At 38.3% G+C, this 10,737-nt stretch overlaps 1 pseudogene; it reads right to left on the reverse strand.

Moving 5' to 3' along the window:
• Window positions 1-965: 965 nt before the first annotated feature.
• On the reverse strand, window positions 966-1,344 carry LOC138164069 (large ribosomal subunit protein eL36-like; annotated as a pseudogene).
• Between the last annotated feature and the right edge of the window lie 9,393 nt (window positions 1,345-10,737).

Raw genomic sequence — 10,737 nt, forward strand, 5'->3', positions numbered from 1 at the left:
AGGGTGCTACAGAACATTCCATACAGAGTGTATTCAGAGCATTTATATAATACGTACAAATATATACTTAAATATATTGAAATATGTAGTTAAATTAATATTAATTTATATTTCATGCATTAAATATGTATGCAACATATTTATACAATATAAAAAATATTGGTATTTATGTAAAATATTTGAGCATGGTTATATTGATATTAATAACATTAAATTCTGCTTATGACAGATATATACATATGTACTTAACAATATATACAAATATTTATATGATATATGCAAAATAAATACAAAAAATTTTTTTTAAAGCAATCGGGGTTAAGTAACTTGCTCAAAGTTACACGGCCAGTTATTTTTGTGTGGGTGCCGAGTATCTGAGGCCGGAACTGATCCCAGATCTCCTGACTCTGGGGCCAGCACTCTTACTCACTGTGCCACCTGGCCACCCTTACAAATTTTTTTTAAGGGAAGAAGAAGCTAGGTGGTTTAGTGGATTAAGCACTGGACCTGATGATGTTAAGCGTTATGTGGACTGAGACACTTATGAGTTGGTGACCCTGAGAAAGTCACTTAATCTTTGTTTTCCTCAACTGTACAATGAGTATAATAAAAGCACCTATCTTCCTTGATTGTCCCAATGAGCACCTTTCAATCCCCCAACAAATAAAAATAATTAAGAAAAACCAGCCAACACAGTGTTGACATCTGACATCTGCAACATTATTCTGCACTCAGTGTCCTCTTCCTCTCTATTCGATGGAGGTCAACATATTTCTTCATCAGTTTGTGGGGACTAAGCTTGGTTGTTATAATCAGTTTGGTTTGCTTTTACGGTTCTTTTTATTTGCATTTTTTTGTAGTCATTGTGCATATTATTTCTTTGGTTCTAATGCTTTCATGCTACATAAGTTCCCATCAATCTTTCCCATCTTTGAATTTTTTTTTTTATTTGTTAAATCTTTATTGGGTAAGTGGGGAAGGCTGGTAGAGTCCAGTTTAGTCCTTCTTGGCAGCAGCCTTCCTCATGGCAGCTAGGACATTACTGAGCTCCTCTCTCTTCCTCTTGGCTCGGATGTGAGTTCCCACCCTTTTTTTTATGAACTTAAGGGCTCACTTATCCTTGGAGACTTTTAACAATTCCATGGCTGGCCTCTCATAAGGGGCAAATCCACACACCTCCTGGATCATATCTCTTACAAACTTTGTGTGTTTGGTCAAGCGCCCACGGTGGTGGCAGTGTCGTGGCTTTGAAACATTTTTCGTAATTTTGTGGCCCTTGTTGAGGCCCACGGCCATGGGGTACTGGATAGCCATGACTGCAGAGCGTAGCCCCAGTGGCAGCCACGGCAGAAGGCTATCTTTGAATTTTTTTATCCCCATCATTTTTATAGTACCTGAGAGAAATGAACATTCCTCTACTGTATTAATTTCTAAGTATTAGTTTGTGATGCATCCTTTTCTCCCTATTTCTGTTAGCACCCAGATCCTGAAAAGGACCGACAGTTTTAGAAGGGTGTAACAGTGTAACAATAAGGTCATCTTCTCGCAATCCTAGGGGATCTATTTGGGCCAGGACCCTTACTTTTTGTCTACTCTGTAAGGATACATACAGCCTCAGCTGTATCTTTTCCCTGGGATATGTCTTCTTCTCCTTGATCCCTACCATTGGAGCTATCTGGTGACCCACCTCATGAAGGAGAAAACTGGCCAGAGAGAGATGCCTTGTTGCTTACTTAGCCTCATGATCAAGCCATGTTCTTAGCAGGAAGAGTTGAAGACTGTTAGCCTATCTCTTCATTAAATGTCCACCAATTGGACTTGGGTTTAACTTGTCAGGGGAGTTCCCTATCAGAAAGTACACACTGGATTTAAGGTGTTTTAAGAGCCTCCTTTGCCTTTGGTTAAAATGAAGAGAAATCACTGACCACCAATTTATTGAGTATAGCCTAATTAATAAATTGGTTATTTAAACATATAATAAATTGGAAACTGTCTTTTGGGGGTTTTATTCATCACAGTAACCATTTTAATTTTCATTCATATACCACAATTTGTTTAACATTTCCCAGCTGGTAGGCACTAACTTTTTAATTTTCCTTTTTTTTACCAAAAAAAGTACTGCTGTGAATCTTTTGGTTTATATAAGGTCTTTCATTCTGTCTTTGATCTATCTTTTACATATTTTTCTTAATAGTAGAATTGTTGGGTCAAAGGGCATGAACAATTTAGTAATTTTTCTCCCACAATTCTAAATTGCTTTCTGGATGGTGGGAACAATTTATAGGCCTACTGACACTATATTAATGTGTCTGTCTTCCCACAGCTCCTCCAACATTGACTATTTCCATCTTTTATAATCTTTGCCAATTTGAGGCATGTGAGCTGAAACCTCAGAGTAATTTCAATGTGCATTTCTCTTATTAGTGATTAAGAATAATTTTCATGTGGTTGTTGATAGTTTTCAGCTCTTTTGAAAATGATTTGTTAATTGCACAGCTCTAATTGTTAGATAATTTCCCCTTACACCAAGCTCAAATTTGCCTCTCTGAAGCTTTCACCCACTGCTCCAGAATCTTACCTCTCTGGCCAGGGAGAAAAAGCCAAATGTTTCTTCTATATGAAAGTCCTTGAAATGTGCAAAGGCTTCCCCCATGCTTCAGCTAGCCTTTTCTTCTCCAGACCACCTATCCCTAGTTCTTTTATCTGATCTTCATATGACATCATCTTGAGGCCCTTCATCATCTTGGTTACTTTCTACTGCATTTTCTTCAGCTTTGAAATTTACTCCTGCATATATGGTTTTATTAGAGCAGGGTAGAAGAGACTTTTCTCCCCTTTAGTCTTGCATATTAAAGATCTCAGCGAAACTTTAGGTTACATTGGTTTTTCCAATTTTCATTTATTTTCATTCTTGCCTCATAATTAGGTCACAGCTCTTTAGCAGACTATCTCTGTGCTAGACACTTCTTCCCCATCTTGCATTGATGATATTTATTTCTTGAACCTAATTTATCTCCACTGAATTTCATCTTAATAGACTTGGCACAAGGTTCTAATCTATCAAAGATCTTTTTGAATCTGTATTGTCATTCAATAACTTTAACTATCCCTTTTAGGTCAATGTCATTTGAAATTTTGATAAGCAGGCCACTTGTACCTTTATCCAAATCATAGATAAAAGTGTTAAGAAGTACAGAGCAAAGTATAGATGCTTTGGACACTTCAATTGAGATCTGCTTTCAAGCTGAAATCAATCCATTAATGGCTATTCTTTTTATGGGGCCATTTAATCAGTTCTAAGTTCTCCTAACTTTTCCATTGTTTCCAGGGGTGGGGAACCTGTGATTGGAGGCCACATGTAGCCCTCCAGGTCCTCAAGTGTGGCCCTTTAACTGCATGTAAATTTGACTGAATTTGAAGTTTGGATTCAGTGAAAGGGTCGCACCTGGGGACCTGGAGGTCCATGTGTGCCCTCCAGGCCACAGGTTCCCCATCACTGAAACTTTAATCTATATTTATCTAAGAGAGCATGAGCATCAAAAGACCATGAGACCCTTTTGATTTACTAAAATCACAAAATGATAGGATCACAGATTTAGGGCTTAAAGGGATATATGGTTCAACTTATTTAATAGATTAGGAAATTAAAGTCTAGAGCGGTTAAGTGATTTGTCTAAGGGCAGTCATAGGAGTTAGTGATGGATTTGGAATTTGATTCCTGATTTTCTGCCTCATAATCCAGTAAATTATTTTTAACCCTTTCTTTTCATCACTCTGTTAATAAGCAAATTGTGGTTAATTTGGTTTTATTTCTTCTTGATTAAGCCATGTGCTTCACTTTGTGATTGCTTTATATTTTTCTAATTGCTTATTAGCCATACCTTTAATCATACATCCTAGACTTGTACCTGGAATTGAATTCAGATGAACTGACTTCTGGTTTGTGGATTCTATTCTCTTGATTTTTTTTTAAATTTTTGGAAAATTGGGACATCTGCTCTTATCCAGCTCCATAGTTCTTCTATTCTTCATGGTATTCTAAAAATTACTAATAGTAGTTCAACAATCATGTCCACCAGCCATTTCAGTATTATGTGGTGTTGCTCATCTGAGCCCGGTAACTTCAACTCATCTAGGGCTGCTCTCTTTGTCTCCCTACTTAGATTGGTTGTGAACTCCCCTTTGGTCACTTTTATTCCATCCTTTCCAATCCAAAGATCATTCTCTTTGTCAGAGAAAGATGAAGAAAAATGAAAATTGAGTGGTCTTAAACCTTTTCTCTATTGATGATCATCTTATTCACCCTAACGGGTCATCCTTTTACTTTTCTGATCCTTTTTAATTCAGTATCACCAAGAAAGCTCCCTTTTTGTTGTCCTTAGTTTTCATATCTACCCTCTGCCTGTTTTAGGCTGTAGCAATAATACAGATCCTGTTTGTTTAGACTCATGATGCACTCTTCTCTTCACCGTTCTTTCTCTCTCCCATATTTCTTCTTCAAGATGACATTTTAAACTGCTTAGTTGGTTGGTGAGTTAACTGTGCAGACACTTCTGCTTGGTTAGACAGCATTGCCTCCCCTTCCTCCTCATCAGAATTGTTTCCCTTTTTGTCATGTCAGTTTTCTTTTAGAGAGTTTACTCTTCTTCCTAGGTTCATTCCCACTGTAGAATTTTGGTCCATCTGATCCTAATAATCTTTTCTTCGAAACCTTTGAAACCTGCTTTCTCCAAATCTAGGATGTGTGTTAGACTATGCCTGGCTTTCTTCTCTTTCTCTATTAAAAAAAAGTCCTGAAATGGAGCCACAAGACTCTTTATTTCCACTCTAGCAGCTAGTTCTTCCTAGTTGGAGAATACCATGGTTCCTTAAGTTTCAACCTAGTAATCATTTTAAGACTGTATACTAGTATTATAGTATCGTACATGTATAGTATATTAGTGCTGGAAGGTACCTTAGGATTAATCTAATACAACTCATTCATTTTCAGATGAGGAAATATGTGTAATGATTTGAAAAGGTTACACAGCTAATATTTATTATGCGTTTACTATGTGCAAGGCATTATGCTAGGTGCTGGGATTCAAAGGCAAAAATTAAAAATAGTTCTCATAAAACTTATATTCTACAGGGTATTTCAAAAGTCTTAATGCAGTTTTAATATTTAGACTTGTGACAATCTACACTATTGATTCATACTAAGTGGTGATGATGATGATATCTAATTCACTTCCCTTTTTTTTTTTTTGGCTTTTTAAAGGGGGGAAGACAGGGTAATTCGAGTTAAGTGACTTGCCCAAGGTCACACAGTGAGTTTTTTGTGTTAAGTGTTTGAGGCTGGATTTGAACTCAGATCCTACTGACTCCAGGGCAGGTGTTCTATTCACTGTACCACCTAGCCACCCCAATTCATTTTTTTATTTTGCTCTTTGGAGGGCAGTTGGGGTTAAGTGACTTGCCCAAGGTCACATGGCTAGTTTTTTTTTTTTGTGTGTGTTAAGTGTCTGAGGTCATATTTGAACTCAGGTGCTCCTGACTCCAGGGCCAGTACTCTATTCACTGTGCAACCTAGCCACCCCTCATAATTCACTTTCAAAACATATAAAAAGTGGGCTTGTAAAACTTTCAAAACACCCAGCATAACACCAATGCAATATTCACTGTGCCAATGGTCACTATAAATGTACCTGCATAGTGCTCAATTGCAAAATATAGCAGACTCTCCATATAGAAGACAGAAGCAAAACATTTATTCAGACACCAGAAAGCTGAATCCCCAAACCAGTAAACTGATTCCATCATAGTAGCAAAGAAGTTAATAAGCTACAACAGCACAGATTGCCACAGCATCCTTTAGCCTTCCCATGAACCAATATTTATTCATAAGTTTGTCTCATTTGGATGCATCCTTGCCTCCCAACCATGTCTAGCTGCTCTGACTCCCAGTTTCCTGTGGGCTCTGCTCCATTCTTCAGCAAACTCCTCCCACCACAAGCTCTATGTGATTACATCCAGCCTATTAGGGGACAGGGTGTATATATATATATATAAATTTTTTTAAGCAATTGGGGTTAACTTGCTCAAGGTTACACAGGCAGTTATTTTTGTGTGGGTGCCTAGTATCTGAGGCCGGAACCAATCCCAGGTCTCCCGACTCTGGGGCCGGCACTCTTACTCACTGCGCCACCTGGCTACCCTTCAGAGGGTATATTTTCAAAGGAGGGAAGGTCTTCAAATTCCCTTAGGCTTATTAAGGGGCAGGGAAGATCTTCACATTCTCATTACCATTACACCTGCTAATTAACAAACTTATAAGAATGTAATTTACTTCTTTTCAATGACTTTTATAGTAAAACAAAGTCAAGCCAATGAAAATTTATTTATTTATTTGCTTTTTGGAGGGGGGAGGGCAGGGCAAGGTCACAGGGCTAGTAAGTGTTAAGTGCCTGAGGCTGGATTTGAACTCAGGTCCTCCTGACTCCAGGGCTGGTGCTCTATTCACAGTGCCACCTAGCTACCCCCAACAGTAATTTATTAAACACCTACTATGTTCTAGGACCTGTGCTATGTGCTGAGGAGTCAAAGAAAGACAAAAGTAGTTCTTGCTCTTAGGGAGCTTACTAATGTCTAATAGGGAGACAGAGTAGCAAAATTCATACTTTATATACAAAAAAGAGATGCCTGCTCTTCCCAAATCTAGGATGTATATTACACTATGCTTTGCTTTCTTCTCATTTTCTATTAGAAAAAAATACTAAAATGGACTAAAGAGGGAACTCATTAATCTTAAGAAGGACCAGGAAAGGCTTCTTACCAAAAAAACGGGATTCTAGCTGAGGTGTGAAGGAATAATAACAATAGCAACAACAGTAGCAGCAGCAGCAGCAGCAATCGCTAAAATGAACATTTATGTAGTGCTTAATGTGTGCCAGTAATTGTTCTAAGCACTTTAGAATTATTATCTCATCTTATTCTCCCAGAAGCCCTAAGAGATAACTCCTCTGTCACAATATGGGAAGAGAAAGCGTGGTTTTCAAGAGTTTGACTCTTACTCCCAAATTCTAGAGGGAGGTCAAGGTAAAAATGTGACTGCTCACTCATTTCTGCTCCATTGAGCCACTTACTTAAGTGAGTACAACAATGAGTTTGCAAAAAGACTCTCAGTTTCCATATCGATCACTTTCTCTGCTATTTTAGGGGATTTTATAGAAGATGAAGTTATGAATTAAATTATAACTATAAATCCTCTCCCATATAACTCACTGGGCCTCTATTTAGGAATATTTCTAGTGTTTGGAGAGGGAGTTCAATTTCTGACCTATTTAAATTCTGAGAATTCTAACTAGCAAGTGGCATCCTCCAGTGGCATTTACCCAATATGGGTGAAATAGAAATTCTGTACTTACAGTACAGAGCATTTTTAACTGATCATAGCTTTTGTACAAAGGAAAGCACTTTCAAAGACACAAACTGTATCAGAAATTATAAAAGAATATAAGAAATTTGGGGGTAAAATACCTTCAAATTGAAGGTAGAAATAAATGAACACAGGAAAGGGAGAATTTTGATATGTTGCCAGTTCCAGTAGTCTATAGCTTAGACATACTTCTGTACAGAGTTCCTTCAATGGTCAAAGTGATGGACAGAAGCATCTCTAGCCATATTAATGCCTTTTGTCAGTCCCCAGGTCAATTATCCACCACTGTGCCAGTGCTTTTTTACAACAGGTCAGGAGATAAGTGCTGAGGAACTGAACTAAATTATTGGAAGTATGAGTAGAAGAACATGGATATGATATTATGGTAGATGAATTAAAGATGATTCTTCTTTTCTGAGTTACTGTCTCATTGCACACTAGCTGTCTGACTGTCTTCCTGTATTGCCTTGTTCTGCCCTGTCACAGAATGATTAAAAAACTTTCAAGTGCCACCAGAAGTTCAGTGATTGTATTAGCCCCAGTCTCTTTGGGTTCAATGAGGACTATGGTTTCCAGCATTCCCAATATGGATTTAGATCCTTACCCCATCTACAAGGCAAACAAAACCCTTTTCTACCCAGAATGTATCCTTCTACCTCTTCTAATATTACATTCCTCCCTATTATTTAAAGCCAAAGCCCAATGCCACTTCCTCAATTTAAAGCTCCATCAATCCCTGCCTCCCAAAGTTGGTAATGATCATCCCCTTTAAGCCTCATATAGTATTTTGATGTCCTAAATGTCCTTATTATGTAATATTTTTATAGTTATCTTGATGTTGCATCAACTTCCAGAATTTTAAATTTAATGAAAACTCTTTTATTTCCTCTTGTGTTCTTGGGACACAATGTGTGTTGCATTTATATTTGTACTTATGAGAGATCAAGGTGGGAAAGTAGGCTATGTGGTGACTCTGGAAAACCTTGAATGAGAAATAGATGAAGCTGTGTTGGTCTCACTTCGGGGAGCATGGCAGGTTATTTTTCCATAGGTATATTCTCTTATTAGGGAGCATTTTTTATCTGGTTTGAATGCTCTAACTGCCCTGTTCATTTATTGGCTCCATAGGGGTTGAAAGCAGCTAGTGGTGTAATAGATAGTCCCATCCTGGATTCATGAAGACTCATCTTCCTGAGTTCAAATTCAGCCTCTGACTTAGTAGTTATGTGACTTAGTCGTTATACTTTGGGCAAGTCACTTAACCTTGCTTGCCTCAGTTTCCTTATTTATAAAATGAACTGGAAAAGGAAATGTCAAACACTCTAGTATCTTTGCTAACCCAAATGGGCTCACCAAGAGTCAGACATGACTGAAATGATACAACAACAACCTTAGCTGAGTGGCTTTTAGTTGTGTTGCTAAATGAGGTTTGTTCTTCTAGAGTTCTTGAATGTTCCAGTGTTTCTAGGTAGGCAATTCTCACCATTATTATGCTGCAGAATTTATTCAGTAGTGTATTATGGCTTCCAGAAGATATCTAGCTAGTGAGATAAGTAGGGCATAGCTACTGAATTGCAAGGCAGTGTGTCTCAAGAGGTTGTACACCTACCATAGATATTGGGACCTAGGAGGGCAACTTCTAATTCTGCCACTGATTTAAATAAGCTGTAGGGTTTGAAGCATCCATTATAATATTTTAAATGCAATTGGAGTTCAACAAGAATTTGCTAAATGCCTACAATGTGCAATTCAATGTGGGATTCAAAGATAACCAATCACATAGTCCCTGCCCTCAAAGCATTTATTTGGGAGGGTGGCAGCAGTGGTGATGCTTGAATATAGCATGAACATAAATATATTTCATTCATGGTAGGTTGTTTGTGACTTGAGCAAAGGAGAGAGAAAAAGTATCTGAATAAGAGTTAAGGAAGAAGGGGATACTGTCATCTGGGGGTGCCAGGTAGGACTTCAGGGTGGATGTGGCACCCAAGTTGACTCCTAAAGGCAGAGAAAAATGTGGGTAGGTGCAGAATCATTATTATATCATGGAGTAGTAACTGAACTTGGAGTCAAGAAGACTTGGGTTCAGGTCTCACCACAGACACTCACTAACTGTGTGACCTTGGGTAAGTCACTTACTATTTCGTGTTTCAGCCTTCATCTGAAAAGTAAGACCATTGGATTCTGACTCCAAGGTCTCTTCCAGTACTAAATCTACGATTCCATGATCTTCTGAGAGGACAGAATACTTTCCAGGAAAATGGTGACCTGGTTGAGATAGGAGATGCTAAAATATGATGAGATAACAACTAGAGGTTTAAGTTGTTGGGAACAGAGTGCTTGAAGGAGAATAATATGTAATAAGGCTGAAAAGGTAGACTGGAGCTAGATTTTGGAGGGCCTTAATGCCAGGCTGAAAAGTTTGTATTTTATTAAATTGACAATAGGGAGCCATTTAAAGTTTTTGAGTGGGGGAATGGCATGGTCAGAGTTGTAACCTTAGGTAGATTATATGGCAGCTCTGTGAAAGAACTGTAGAAGGGAAGCTGGATCCAGGGAGTTGGCTCCAATTGGGAAACTATTACATCAGGTCAGGGGATAAAGTGCTACAGACCTGAACTATATATAGTATTGGAAGCATGAGTAGAAGGGCATGGATGGGAATGTTATGGTAGATGAATTAATAGTACTTGACAACTGATTGGATGTGGGGCTTGAGGGAAGATGATGAGCCAAATATGATTGAGGGTTTTGGTTCCTCAAATTTTATTCTCTATGCTCTACAGTTAAAAAATGCTCAATGTAATCTATCTCCATTTGTACAAATTGTAGTCCTGTGGTGGTAGATGAAGTCAATATGACTTCTTATTTTTCAGATGAGCAGAATGAGGCTGAGTGATATTAGGTGACCTGTGCAAGACTGTAGGGAAGTTGGGGCAGTTACGTGGAGTCGTGGATAAAGCACCTGCCCTGAAGTTAGCCGGACTGTCTGGCCTCAGACACTAGCTCTGCCACCCTTGGCAAGTCACTTAACCCTGATTGCTTGATAAGGAGGAGAAGATATAGCAGGATAGTTTTAGGAGATGTTAGGGGAGAGTGATAGTTCTTAAGGGTGGAGAATATCCTGGAAGTGATTATCAGCACTAGGAAGAAAGATATAAATAACGAAAACCCAAGAATAGGGAGAGAGAGGAGACGATTGTAAGTGCAATCTCTTGTGGATATGAGAGGCAGTGTTATCAAGAGGACATATAAAGGGTTGGCCTTCATGAAAAGGCCACTTCTCCATCAAAGAGTGGAGTAAAGCCCAGACAATGAAG

The sequence above is a fragment of the Petaurus breviceps genome, unplaced genomic scaffold, assembly GCF_028583685.1.
Source record: "Petaurus breviceps papuanus isolate PSGF00001 unplaced genomic scaffold, PetGlider_PUasm1.0 189, whole genome shotgun sequence".
Lineage (NCBI taxonomy): Eukaryota > Metazoa > Chordata > Mammalia > Diprotodontia > Petauridae > Petaurus > Petaurus breviceps.